Below are 14,382 nucleotides of genomic sequence, written 5' to 3'. Positions count from 1 at the left end.
GCTTCTTTGGCCATTTTTAGGTCAGTTAAACCTGGGTGGAAAGCTGCACTGAATGAATAGGGTATGAATGGTCACTATTACTCACAACAAGGGGTCATGACAGTCTCTTTATGGCATGATGGCTCGGTGCCCTCAGGGATAGGGAAATATGGAGACAGCAAGTCGATACGGGAAAGAAGGGTGCTTAGCACTAACAGCTTTCTAAGCGCTGGGCTGGAAATGATGCTCCCCATCTCAGCTTCAGTTAATCCTTGGACCCTTCTTCAGATTAACAGGATAATGTATAGTATCAAGAAACCTGCAAATGGAGAAGTCTTGCTGCCATGTACAAATATGCTGATCACACTCTAGATTTGTATCTGCATTGGCTTTTTGCTGTCGTTTTTCACCATGTTTTTTTTTCTAATGTGACAGAATTAGAAGCATCTCCGATAAAATCTGCTGTGCTAATACAAAATAAACTGCAATGGTAATTGAGCATAAACCCAAATTTCGCTTTTTTTTTCTCTTCACTGATATTTTTCTTCAAAACAAGCCATGACTGGTGTTCTGATGCAATTTTAATCCAAGATCCTTCACAACAAAGCTACTGTGGTGCAAATGTGGGTGTAATGTTCCATTTAATAGTGATTAATGATAATTAGAGCAAGAGAAAATAAAATAGGAAGAGTCTCCTCATCTGCAGCTCTGTGACCAATAATCTGCCGCAGCAATATTAGCTCAATGGGATTTTCTGTGTGTGACTATATTTGAAATAGGATATCCAAGGTATGTTTCTGTGGCTGATGGGGATTTAAAATGTTTGAAGCGACTGCCTGTGGCAAATCCTTTTCAAACACCTGACAAGATTTGAATTAAATGTATCTGGAGCCCCTCTTCAGAAATAAGTGCTGTCTCTTTCTGTCTGTGGGGCTGACACTGTCAAATGTATTAGGTGTAAACCTAATGTAATCCATTAAAACTAATATTGAATGGTACTTTCTTAAGTTATTTGTCCACGATCATGTTATTTTATAAGATAATATAAATCGGTAAAAAAAAAAGATGAAGGAAACTGGTCTATTCCTACTGATAATAAGGTTTCAAATGACACCAAAATCTGACATTGTTTTTCAGTTTATGAGATAAAAGTCTCTGCACACATAGGATTGGTTATTGGTTATAAGGACTCCAGCCACCCCAGCCATAAGCTGTTTAACCCTTTAAGACCTACCACAGAACCAAGTCCGCCAGAGCTTATATTATATTTTATATGCTGTAGTGCCATTTTTGGGAGCATTTCAAGTTGATATACATCAATACAACCATTATAGCCCAAATTTTAATAATATGTCTGCATTAAGTGCATAGTAATTACATAAATTGCAAAAAAGTGCAATAAACTACAAAAAAATTAAAAATCATTTTTGTTTTTTTAACATATATTTCTAGTTAGAGAAATTTAAGAGGCTTATCTCTCAAAACTGCAAATACAAAAAAGTTGCACAAAATAGTTTCCCACCACAGGAAATTTAATTTAAGTGTCTTCATATTTTTATTTTTGAAATACACCAATTTTTATATACTACGGAGCCCCGCAGGGGACATGGGAGAAAAAAAAAATTATGACGGACTTTTGCGAGATCTTGCAAAACAAACTCGGGATCTCGCAAAGGTTTTAGCCGCATTCTTCGGAGGCCGCCAGCTCGAAGCCGACCGGGAGGTCGAGGCACGATGTGCCGGGAAAGCGGTATTCCTCCCGGCTGTAGTAGGTCTCGACCTCCCGTTAGCTTCGAGATGGTGGGTGTCAGATCTCCAAAAACGTCGGAGCACTTTTGTAAATATGTGATGTCTTGTAAACCGAGCAGGTATCTGACGTTTACACAACTACATTCACGCCTCAAAATATCTTAAAAGTGTATTTTGTGACCCAGAAAGAGTAATATTACAACTAAGTAGCTGCCGCCATTGTTGGAATTCAACTTTTGCGAGATCCCGAGTTAGTTTTGAGAGGGAAACACATCATCACGTAGCAATTTCTTTTTTTTTTTTTTTGCCTGTCCCGTTTGGCTCTTTTGCCTTCAGAATTGTTGTCTAAAGGCAAAGAAAGATGCCCAATGGATTTACTTTACCAAATTGACCATCCCAGCCTTGCCATAATGGTCCATTTGATTCACCTTTTATTGTTTATTTTATTTTCACTTACTGAATACGGGACAGACTTGACTGGGGGAAAGAAGGGGAGAAAGAAAGAGGGAAAGAGAAACAGCTGAGAAGAGGGACGGGGGAGAAGGGCAAAAAACAAAAACCAACAGAACGGGCAGAAAAAAAAAGAAATAAAAAATGCATATATCAATCACCTGGATCACCTGCTGAGAAAGAAAAAAGAAAACAAGCAGAAGAGAACAAGTGTAATAGAATAAACAACATCACAATGATATATGGGAATATGACAGTAAATACCAAATATTAAACATTATTGTGCAGCACATAAGATCAACAGAACACAGTGTGCTTTGAGGTAGGAGCCAAAAAGGGTGTAGTTTGTGGGTGTGATCACCCGTGTGTACACCTGTGAGCATGGACGCGCTTGTTTTTTGTTTTTTTAAAAGGTTCCTTCATGTAATAATCTGCTAGAGGGTGTGGGGGGGCCACAGCCCCGTCCTCCAGGGCATGAAGCAGGTGTGGAGGAGATCAAAATTCCAGACATCCAGAGGCCCCCAGAACACAAGAAACCAAGGAAGACCAACAGAGGGGCAGCCGCGCCACTGTCCCAGAAAGAGCTGAGGAGAGTCCCAGATGAGGGCTCACTCAGCAGCCGCGGAGCAGAAGCCAGGGGGGGTTGCAGTGACGCGCCCGTGAGCTCCGCCGGCAGCCAGCTGTGCCTGAGTGACCGAGCCCCAGGCCGAGAGGCCGGGGGCACCCCACCTCCGAAGTGGCCCGAGCGAGCCCCAGGCTCCATAAGCGGTCGCCAAGGAGTGAGCCGGTGTGTACCTGGACGTCTATCCCCGGACACAAAGAACCACCAACGCACCGATGTCTGAGGGAGTCCGCCACTGGCAGGGGAAGTGGTGGTAGGGGGAGAGAGGCCTCCAAACCTTGGAGGGCCTGAGATGTCCCCAGAGAGGTGGCGTCTGACACCCAACCTGACATATAGACACAGACATACAGGCACACACAGATACAAACATCCATTCCCACCCTCATGCTCTCATATGCACTTACTCCACACTCAACCAACGTGCAGACAGACATAAAGAGACGCTGTACACACGATCACACTCCCCAAGCGTACTCTACAAACCAGGTCTAGGTACCCTTGCCCCTGGAGGGGGGAACTGCACCCAGACCCAGGTGGTGTTACCCTTTTCCCAGCAGCAGGGAGGCCCCACACTCCAGACCGCAGTCGGACGGCCAACTCCTCCTCCTAGCCCCCCTCCAGCAGGCTGCAGAGAATGGGGGTGAGAGAAGACTCCAAACCTCCCTCCACCCGCTCATTGTAGTGTTGATGCATGTGTGTTCTAAGGTGCATTTAAAACCCAGGAGGGCATGGAGCTACCTGCCAGAGAGCAGCAGGTAAGCGCATGGTCCCTCCTGCTAGGCCCTCAATGTCTACGTGTATTTAAAATTGAGAGGTGGGCAACGACGCCAGGGGTGAGGTGTACACCCTGATGGTACTTTGGATTCCGTGTATCGTGCCCACCCCCAAGATCCTATATGTATGTGTAATGAGAGTGTGAATAATGTGAATGTCTAAGTTGTGGGATAAAGTTGAGGCAGAGGCAGCCAGAAGGGGACGGGGGGGACGGGGGGGGGGGGGGGGGGGGTAGCCTCCTCTGCACCCTGGTGACATACCCCTACTCCAAGGTCCTGCATGTGTGGGTGGTTGTGGTGGAGCGGGAAGGGGGAGGCAGCTGGAGATGGGGAGGGAAGGAAGGGAGGGGCAAGTGACCCCTCCGTGGGGCCAGCTCCCCCGCTGACCCCAGTGGGCACCCCCATACTCCGCGACCCGCCAGGGAAAGGGGGCCCAGGCCCATCCAGACCGGGGCCCAGTGCAACAGCGCCTCCCGGCCCCACAGAGCCCGGGACAGTCCACCCAACCCCACCACAGAGAAAACTGCACCCACCCCACCATCCACTCATCTTCCAGACTACATAAGACAATAAACACCCAGGCTGAGATCTTCCTCCACCTCTCCTGTATCTCCCCCTCCTGCATCACGTAGCAATTTCAAATATCCAGTGGCCTTGAGGTTTCCATTGATGAAGAATGGACCCACTATCGTTGTACCCCATATACCACACCAAACCATCACTTTTGTTGTTCCAACAGTCTAGAAGGGATCCATCCAATGTGGGTTAGTATCAGACCAATAGTGGTGGGTTTTTTTTGTTAACTTCACCATTCACATAAAAGTTTGCCTCATCACTGAACAAAATCTTCTGCTACTCTACTTTTTTTGCCATTCTCCAAATTCTGCGCACCGATCTGGGTCATCCTCGTTGAGATGCTGCAGTAGCTGGAGTTTGTAAGGGTGCCATTTGTGAGTAGCTAATATCCGCCGAAGGGATGTTCGACTAATGCCACTCTCCACTGACATGCGGCGAGTGCTACCTTGTGGGCTCTTGCTGAATGAAGCTAGGACAACCACTGATGTTTCTTCATTAGTGACAGTTTTCTTGCGTCCACATTTTGGCAAATCCAACACTGAACCAGTTTCACGAAACTTAGCAAGCAGTTTGCTAACTGTAGCATGGGAGATGGGTGGTCTCGTAGGGTGTCTTGCATTGAAATCTGCTGCAATGACCCGGTTACTGCGTTCACCAGATATCAACACAATTTCGATCCGCTCCTCACGTGTTAACCTTTTCAACATGTCAATGGCTGTGAACAAAGAGAAACTTGTAAATAACTCATGAAAGAATAAAGTTATGTTGAAACCAAGCACACCATTGTTTTTCTTGTGACATTACCAATAAATTTGATGTGTCACATGGCCCTCTTCCTATTGAAAAAACAAAAGTTGTATCCAAGATGGCCGACTTCTAAATGGCCACCACCATGGTGGTGACCATCACCACCCATCTTGAGGAGTTTGCCCCCTCACATATACTAATGTGCCACAAACAGGACTTTAATATCACCAACCATTCCCATGTTATTACGGTGTATCCATATAAATGGCCCACCCTGTATTTCTATAATGGCAAAGTTTCCAATCTTATTTAAAAAAAAAAAAACTGCCACTCACTATTACCCCACCAAGGCAGATACTATATAATGATATATAATATAATTCAATACAGTATATAAAATTAACTCTTCTGTTTGCCTAACTACACCAATTTCAACTAATTATTTTTTGTAGCCTCGAGTTTCTAATGGCTTGTGACAAAAAGCTGGTGTGTCCAAAGCTCCAAGATGGTCACGAGCTAACTGATATGCTAATCCCAAAGGTATTTAAAGTCAAAGCCCTCTATGTAAGGACACTTTTAATAAGTTCCTAAAAGAAACGAAAAAGTATCATCATTTGGGAAAAAATGTCAACAATTTGTCTTCAAGCAAAATAAGATATATTTATTTAAAACATGTTTGGGAGCAACCAAGATGGCTATTTCTTATTTTAATTTGTTTAAGATAAACTATAATTTCTTGCTTTTGATGTATATTTTTGGCCTTTTCCTGTTGAAGACTGAATCAGATAAGGACAAAGATCTTTCCCACATCAGCTCCAAATCAGCATTAAGCAGGTGTGCAACTGATAAGGACAGTGATGATGATTGTTTTGAAGTTGATACTCAACAAATTCAACAGACATGAGCAGCCAAGTCACTAAAATGTTTAGAAGTCATGTTAAGCATGATAACCCTGGCACTAGCAGTGATGAAGAAGATGATACTGGCACCAACTGTATTGCCAGGAGTGTTGGTAAAAAGCAAAGCAAGTAAGTGATGAGAGCAGCATTTGTGATGAAGGCTACATGGCAAGAAGTGATGACAAACCTGGCACAAGCAGTCACAGCAGAGGTTTCATGGCAAGAAGTGAAGACATCCCTGCCATGAGTGTTAATGCTGATGATTACTCTCATATTTAACTCTCGCAGCATCGCTTTCTGGCAATCCTTCAGATCATGAAGAATTAAATCAAGCTATAATTGCAAGCTTGGAGAGTCAGATGTACAGAATTTGAATTAGAGCTTTCCAGAATTGTCAAATGAATATAAAACTTTAAATCTCTATGATCAGTATGACACATATTTTCAAATTCTGTAAGATGACCATGTAGCTGATATATTTAATTTTGTGTTTTCTTTTCTTTTTTTAGTGCAGAAAAAGTCCCGCTTTAAGAGATACTGCTGGAACTGTCAAGCAAAATTAGCACAAAATAGCAGTGCAAATGTAATATAAATCGCTCTGCTGTGTGGGAGGGAGCCTTACATGGTTTTCAAAGGATATCTCATGAGCCCAATTTGATGATGTGTGTGAAATGAGAAAGGGGTTGATTTAGGTGGGCCAAGGAGGGAATTCTTGAGACTACTGATGGACACCATTGCAGGGTCACCCATGTTTGAGGGGAAATAAAACTGCAAGAACTTGGCTCTTGAGAGTACTGGTAATTACCAATTTTTCTAAGATTAATAGTGTGAACTGTCTAACTGATATGGGTCTTTACAGGCAACATTATTGACAGTTTTGCTTTTCCTTTAATTCTGTTGCAGTAAGCTTGGTACATGGTGGTCCTAACCACCTAACTTTCTGTCACCAACAGCATTTTCTCTTCTGGTTGGCAATTCATCAAATCCAACTCTGGAACACATAGCTGACCTGGAACTCTTCAAAAAAAAGTCAAAAAGGTAAGTATATTTATTTTATAAATCTTATATTGCATTAGAAGTAGTTTGTATTCCATTTGAGCAGGACTGTGTTAACTTGTCAAAGTTTTAATATTCACAAATTCATCTGCCTCAGTCAGATCGATGTTTTAAGACTCGTTACGGTGATTGTTCTTCAGGATTCATACAGGTAGATACCAACCATTTAACAGCACTTCAGAAGTTTATTTAGACTATTGAGTGTGAACATATAGTCTTTGTCTCACATTACTCTGTTCATGTGTCTTTGACATGGTTGTCTTTGTGTCTTTTCATTCTTCTGCTGCCTCAGTTTCTGCTGTCATTTTACAGAAAATGCTTTCAGTATGTTGTTAGTTTTGATCGGATATGTTTTCTTATATTTCTTAATTCTTTCTTTTTTTTCAACAAAAAATGTGTAAAAGTGAAGAAAAAACATATTCCCTGATTTCCATCATTTTCTAATAGATTCACTTGTTGAATAATGTTCATTGCGGTCTCATTAATGTTGACATCATTATCTGGAATTATGACATTATTGTTTGTTTGAAGTAATGGCCGGGGTAATGGCCCTTCATCAATGCCATAATAGATATCGACATGAAAAATGTCATTTATAAACGACTGGATTCCCACATTGTTTGTGACACCTGTATGCCACAGCTGAAGAGGCGCCTGTCCTCCTTGTGTAGAGAGATCATGGTTGTTCCACTGATTGACACTGATTCTGCTCTGTACTCTTGCTTTTTCAATCCTTGGCGAATAAACATAATACAGGCAAAAAAGATGCAGCTCATTCAGTGAATCCAACATATCCCGTTCTTCCATAAAATTAAAAATATTTCTAAGGTGTCTTGATACAATTGTGTGGAGTTCTGCCCACAGTCTTTCAATTCTTTGGTTATTACTGAAACACCTGCCTACTCCTCTTCTCTGTAACATAAAATGACCATCCTGTATATTTTCCATTCCATGATCATACCTGACCCTTAAGCCAAACCAAAGTTTTGTATTCCTTCCAAAAATAATGATAATACACATGAGGCTCTGTTACTGGATAAGCAATGTAAGTATATGATGGTTTGGCTGAAGCTATCAACACTGCCATGCAGGCTATAAGACACAATTCATCCTAAGCTCAGAAATGGACTTCAAACTTTGGGTGGGTGGGAGAAAATTTTCAGATGTCTAAAACATAGTTTATTCACCTACTTTTTTACAAGGATAACTGGACAAGAACCTGTATATATGCCTGCCATTTCACAGTTGAAACTCTCGCCAACCTCAACTATGTATATGCAACAACTGCAACAGTTTGATTGGTTCATGTACCCAGCTTGGCTTTGTTTTGGCTCGGTCCTAGAAGGGGTGGTGCCATAAGGCATCCTTAGCATTAGAGAGTAAACCATAGATTTCTATTCAAAATTCCAATTAAATATCGCATGTTAGCATTTTCAGCTGAGACAAGAAAAAACAGACGTAAAAATATGTTAACTGATAAACAGATTTAAATGAACTGATTCGAATCTGTTAATAATTTCATCTACATTTCTGAGTAATTATTTTCTGCCTAAGACACTCTGGTGGATTCACTAACACCACTTTTGAACCGTTATCTTAAGACAGGTTATCTAAATGGACCGCATCATTGTGATCAACAAGATCATAAACCAAGCACAGGCAAAAGAACATTGGGCCTATAAGATGCTAATTCTGAATTTCAGTTAAATATTAGAGAGCCTGTGAATATAACGTTGGTAAATATTTTTTTAACATAGTGCCCATGTGACCTTGCTTCAGTATTACACGGGCCAAACGGAGAAGAGGAATTTTTCTTTGTGATGGATCACCTACATATTATGTCTCCACAGTGAACTGAAAGCACTCAAAGCAGCGGCTGCCTGGAAGGAGGAAAATCAATCTAAAACTTACAGCACACTTTAGAAAAGGGTTGGTGAAAATGATGTTGTTGTACCTAATGGGCTAAAACAGTCACCACAATGATTCACACTCTGACGGAATTTCACTCTATGTATAATATGTAGGATGATCATGACCCAGTGTTCTGGTAAAGTTTAAAGAAACTAAATATTGACAACTGGCATAAAAATGCAAAAACAAAGAAAGACTCAAAAGTGCTTGTTCATAGTCGGACAGCCAGCTCTCACTGGTTGATGATGATCCAACCGATTTGGATTACTTTAAAACACACACACAAAAATGTACTTCCTCTTTCAGTTCTAATGTTTTATATATCAGGGGATGATAACAGTTATCTGGTCTTTCGTAGGTTATATAAATAATGTTACTGGCTTAACATTAACTAAGGCTCCTCAGTGTTACCTGTTACATCTCAAAACTGAATGCTTTTTGTCTGGTTTGACTGAAATGACATGCAGCACATTTATGTGTAGACAAAAGAAAAGTGAAACACTGAAGTTCAGCTGCATAGCCAATCTTATTGCCGAGCAAGTAACTATTATTACTGTGCTGTTGGTATTTTAAAATGGTTTACAACATTTACACAAAAGGTTTTTTTCTCTTAAACAATGCATAGTATGATTCAGAATAGATTGATGCCATTTAAAATATAGTAGAGTAAAATTTTTGCTTGCGTCATTGTTAAGAGACTCAGTGTTTTTTAATTTTCTCAGAAAGGCTTGAATTTAAAGCAGTTCAAGAAAATATGAATAAAGTTGGCCTTCAGATCAAGTAGTGTAATTACAGTACTCAGTTATATTAGTGAGGTCAATCTTCTATTCCTCATTCAGCCTTCGATGTCTTTCATTGTTTGGTTACTTCAGTAACCTTCAATAGACTATCACTGTTTACATGGTGCTCACTAAAATGGCTTTTGATTGTCTAGTACCCAGTATGCTTTTATAATGCAATGTACTGAGGAGCTCCTGTATATAAATGAGATGTACACAAGAGGAGAAAGAATCAGTATACCGGGAATTATTAATTGTGTGTGTGTGTGTGTGTGAGTACCTAGGGGTTAATTTATGCATGCAGCTCTGCTCTCCTGAAGCAGCCACTCAATTTAATCTGAAAATGAAACACCTTGGTTTTTTTAACAGGTGCTAAAATATTATGTGTCCACCAGGCTAGCTTCTGTTTTTACACAGAGAATGCTCAGCCATTATCATTATTTTCTACCTTTATTCTTATTTTTATATGTTTATGTGTATTTACATGTTTATGTATCTCTATCTTTATCTATAAATAGCCATGAAAGACATGGAAGTACAGTTTAGTTCTACACTGCCGGATATAATTTTAAAGATCATCTGCTTTTTTTGTTTTGGGTTGGGTTTTTTGTTGTTGTTTTTTAAAACAGCAATAACTTCAAGTCATTATTTTATACGCGATGTTATCAGTTTCTTTTTTTTCTAGAGGGAGAATTAGTGTAATTAGACTGAGTAATGAGCTGCCACCTAACACTATGAAGTTTTATGTAATAATAAGAAAGACTTTCTGTTCTTTATTAAATTCATTATGTTCTGCCACTCTTTTATATTTATTTAATACATTTCATTCATGCATTTTTTTTGGTATGCAGTAAAGTAAATGTGAGCTAAACACACACAAACACCCTCACACACACAGACATAAATAAAAACTTAGGCAAACACAGTTACATACAATTTTTCAGCAAAGTGGAAGAGAAAGACCAAAGAAAAAGCCATGCTGAGTTTGACATTAAAAAGGGGTGATTAAAAAATGAAAGCTTGAGTTTTAATGCACTCACATATACACAAACACGTGCCATTCCTGCCACAGGAAGCAATTTCAGAAAGAGGTTCTGCTTTAAAAAGTTTGAATATTCCACTCTTTGCTCACATTTCAAGGATGTGCACAGCGTCAGCAAAATCTGCACATCAGGCAAGGGAGCTGGCAAGCGAGAATTTTTCTTCATTTTCAATTATGAAGAATCTTATTGGACCTTGAAATCACAACTCTAGCTCTGAGAAGGGCTATGGCGGGGGGTGGTGAAGGATGAGTAAGATGTTTTCTAGTTGCCATTTTAACCAGAAACAATTGTTTGAGTGAGTAGAATATGACAAAATGGAATAGGATGAAAAACGGGAACATCCGTTGGCTATCTCCTGGCCTTGGTTTCCCTGTTATTTGCCAGCTTGCATGCAGTACAACTGACAATATATGCAAGAGGTGAGGCCAGGTATTAAGCTGAAAAAATAAAAAATAAAAAAAGTTAACTGTATTCATGCTTTTCATAGGTCCAGTTCAGAAACTGAAAGACTGCTTTGCATTCCCCCCCCCAAGTCTCGACCTCAACATTATTGAAGCACTATGGGATCAACTTAACAGGGAAAGCTCTGTTCTGTTCTCTGTCTAGATGACCCCACAGTAAAGGCAGCCAACTTCTAAAGAAGAGATTCGGAATGTCCTTCAAGAACCCTGAAGAACTATTTCTGAAGGCTACTCAAGGAAAAACCCCCAGAGAGAGCTCGGGCTATCTTGAAGAATTAAGGTGCTCATAACAAAAACTCTGTTTTTGGTTTATATGCTAGCTTCCCATTTATTTTGCACATTGTGTTAATTAATGGCTGCACACATTTTGCATTGTCCTAGCAAAACCTAAAGAATTTTTTCTTTTGGTGTTTAATTTTTTGTGTTTGATTGAAACGTAGCAAAAACTAAATGACATTTCACAGTGTGTGACTCTGCTCCTCACAGATTTATTTAAATCTGGTAGCCTCAAGCATCTGGTAGAGTGGGAGGTCTTGTGATCTACCACGGCAGGTTTCACCTATTTATGTGCCAGTCAAGAACTAATTTGAATCCATTTCCCTATAACTTAATGGACATATCCCTATAGTCACCTCTGTGTATAGCCCAACTAACTCCAGTGCTGATTTTATCAATGAATATGCTGCTTTTCTCACCCATTTTGTTCATTTTCCCCATATTACTGGGAGACTTTAATATTACATATGGACAACATCAATAATCATCTCTCACTAGGGACATTACTTCTTGCTTGGATATGTTTGGACTGCTGCAGCATGATGATTTCCCTACACACTGCAAAGTAAATATCCTGGACCTAATCGGTTGTTCTGGCATCACTCGTCTTAACTGTATAGCAATTGATCTCCCCCATCTTTGGCCGCATATTAATATCTTTTGATGTTAATTTCACTCTATCCAAAGCAAATATCCAACGTGTCATTTCATTTAATTTCATTTCACAAGATCAAAGGCATTAATTTAAATGCTGTTTTGAGTGGTATTGACAGTCTCCCCAGCATAAATCCTCCATCCACCCCTGAAGAACTAGTTGCTCATTATAATGATGGCCTCCGTGGAATTTTAGATGCCCTGGCTACTTTATAAAACACTCACCTTTTTCACCCACTCTGGACGATGGTTTGCGTTTGAATTATGTCAGCTGAAAGCTAAAGCCCTTCATCTGGAACATCTCTATGAAAGATCTGGACATCCACAAGAAAATGTACAATAACCATAGTCATCTTTAAAAAGGATGCTATACCTTCAGCAATATCTTCTTAATATGCAGGTTTAGTCAGTTTAGGTGAAGGGAACACAAGGGCCCTTTTCTCCATAGCCATCAATTTGTATTCTGCCACTTATTGTAATACTTAAATGTCATTTTTGAACACTAAAGTTTACAAGATTTACAAGCAACTAACCACTTTTTCACTTCCCTCAGCCTATGACTCAACCTTGCACAAAAGTAATTCGCACTGAAATATCTCTAGCATTAACTCTTGCGTGCGTGTTAAATTGTCGGTGCTCAAACTGTCTGTCTAGATTGTATGTCTACATTATTTGTATGGTTATTTTATTATATAGTTTCATATAATGTGCTAGCATATGTGCACTTTTACGGAGCTGCTTTTTAATCTCGTTATACTGTGTATAATGACAACAAAGGCTTTCAGCTTCAACTATTCCTTTGGTGCACTTTCAAGTCTGACACTTTCCTCTGTTTCTGAATTTTCTGACTTAATCTGAAATCTAAGCCATCCACTTGTTGATTGGAGTTTCTACCCTCTTGGTTGGAGCCTACTGACCCTCTCTGAACACCATAATACCTGCTATTATTCCTTCTTCCCTCACCTCTGGTATTGTTCCCTGATTTCCCAAATCAGCAGATAACACCTATACTTAAAAAAAAACCTGGCGCAGCTTGCCAAAATTTCATCAATCGTCGTCGTAAATCCAACCTAGCCTTTATATCTTAAATCCTTGAGAAAGTACCTGCATCTCAGGTCCCACTCACTTGTCTGGTTGTAACCTTTGTGAACAATTCCAGTCTGGTTTTTGCCAAACGCCCTTTTCATGGCAGCTGACTCTGGCTTATTAACCATTGTAATCGTCCTTGATCTGTCTACTGCCTTTGACACTATATCCTATAGCATTCTTCTTGAGACTCTTGCTTCTATTGAAATCACAGATACAGCCTTAGATTGGTTTGAATCTTATCTCTATGGCAGCACTCAATTTATTCAATTATAAAATTTAAAATTCAGTTCATTTCCAGTTACTACTAGAGCTCTTCAGGAATCTGTCGTGGACCCTCTTTTATTCATCATCTATATACCTCCTCTTGGTCATATTTAATACCCGTTTCATTGTAAGATATATGTACTGTTTAATGCACGAGTTACAATAAACAACACATATCAGGAAACAGTATTTTTACATCAAGCATTTAAAAAGTTTGTTATGAGGCTGTAGGAAAGCAGTAGTAGTGGTAGTAGCCGAAAGTAAACTGATATTAGTCAATTGAAGCATTATGTTAGTTGCTAGGTGTTTCCATCCAGCATGTGCTGACTTTCAGTCAAATAAAATTTAAAAATGTAAAAAGAATCATCTTTATAGAAAGCTAAAAAGAACTCATTCAAATTATTTTGAACTTGCAACCTATTATGTGTAACTGTCAATTTCCTCCAATGTCTGTATTAGAGTTAGCGTGGCCACACAATGTCCACAATATTTTGGTACTGCAAATACTAAATAGGGGGGAAAAAGAGCAAAAATACCTGCAGCCACCAGTACTACCCCTCAGGGTCATAGTACATGTACCTAGGGTATGAATTTGAAAATCATAGGTGACTTCCTTCTTATAGTGTTCACAAGATATTAAGAAATCTTGATCTCTGACCTTGACCTTGAAGTTAAGGTCACTGAGATTTGTCAGTATGATCCGCAAACATAAACTAAGATTTACGAATGTGTGTAGGGATTTACCTTCTAGGAAAATAAATGTTTTTATAGTATTTGGGTAGAACTCTCTTCATACTGACTTTGTTAAAGTATCCCAGCACAATAAATATTACTTCTAGGTTAGAGTCCTGTAAACCAACAATAATGTTGTACAGTTTGTTCAGAGCTGATCTGTCAGCTTGTGAGGGGATGTAAAAAGCCAAGATTTGTATATCACCTTCCATTCTCTGAAGGAGGAAAAATGATTTCATTAATTATAATAAATCTCTCTGTCAGGACTGCAGTTACTTTTGCTGCTGCACAAATTTGTTATTGGCCATGACAGAATGCAGCA

At 39.7% G+C, this 14,382-nt stretch overlaps 1 protein-coding gene and 1 pseudogene across 1 annotated transcript in view; one reads left to right on the top strand and one right to left on the bottom strand.

Moving 5' to 3' along the window:
• The window catches only part of ca10a (carbonic anhydrase 10 (inactive)a), a 324,330-nt gene that overhangs the window by 15,388 nt on the left and 294,560 nt on the right, over positions 1-14,382 (bottom strand). The window lies entirely within an intron of this gene.
• LOC146567939 (uncharacterized) lies at positions 5,030-6,169 on the top strand (annotated as a pseudogene).

The sequence above is a fragment of the Mchenga conophoros genome, linkage group LG8 (genome assembly GCF_057382185.1).
Source record: "Mchenga conophoros isolate Kocher_MC1m ecotype Shallow Benthic linkage group LG8, M_conophoros_male_GT1.1, whole genome shotgun sequence".
Classification (NCBI taxonomy): domain Eukaryota; kingdom Metazoa; phylum Chordata; class Actinopteri; order Cichliformes; family Cichlidae; genus Mchenga; species Mchenga conophoros.
This window is presented reverse-complemented; position numbering and strand designations above follow the sequence as displayed.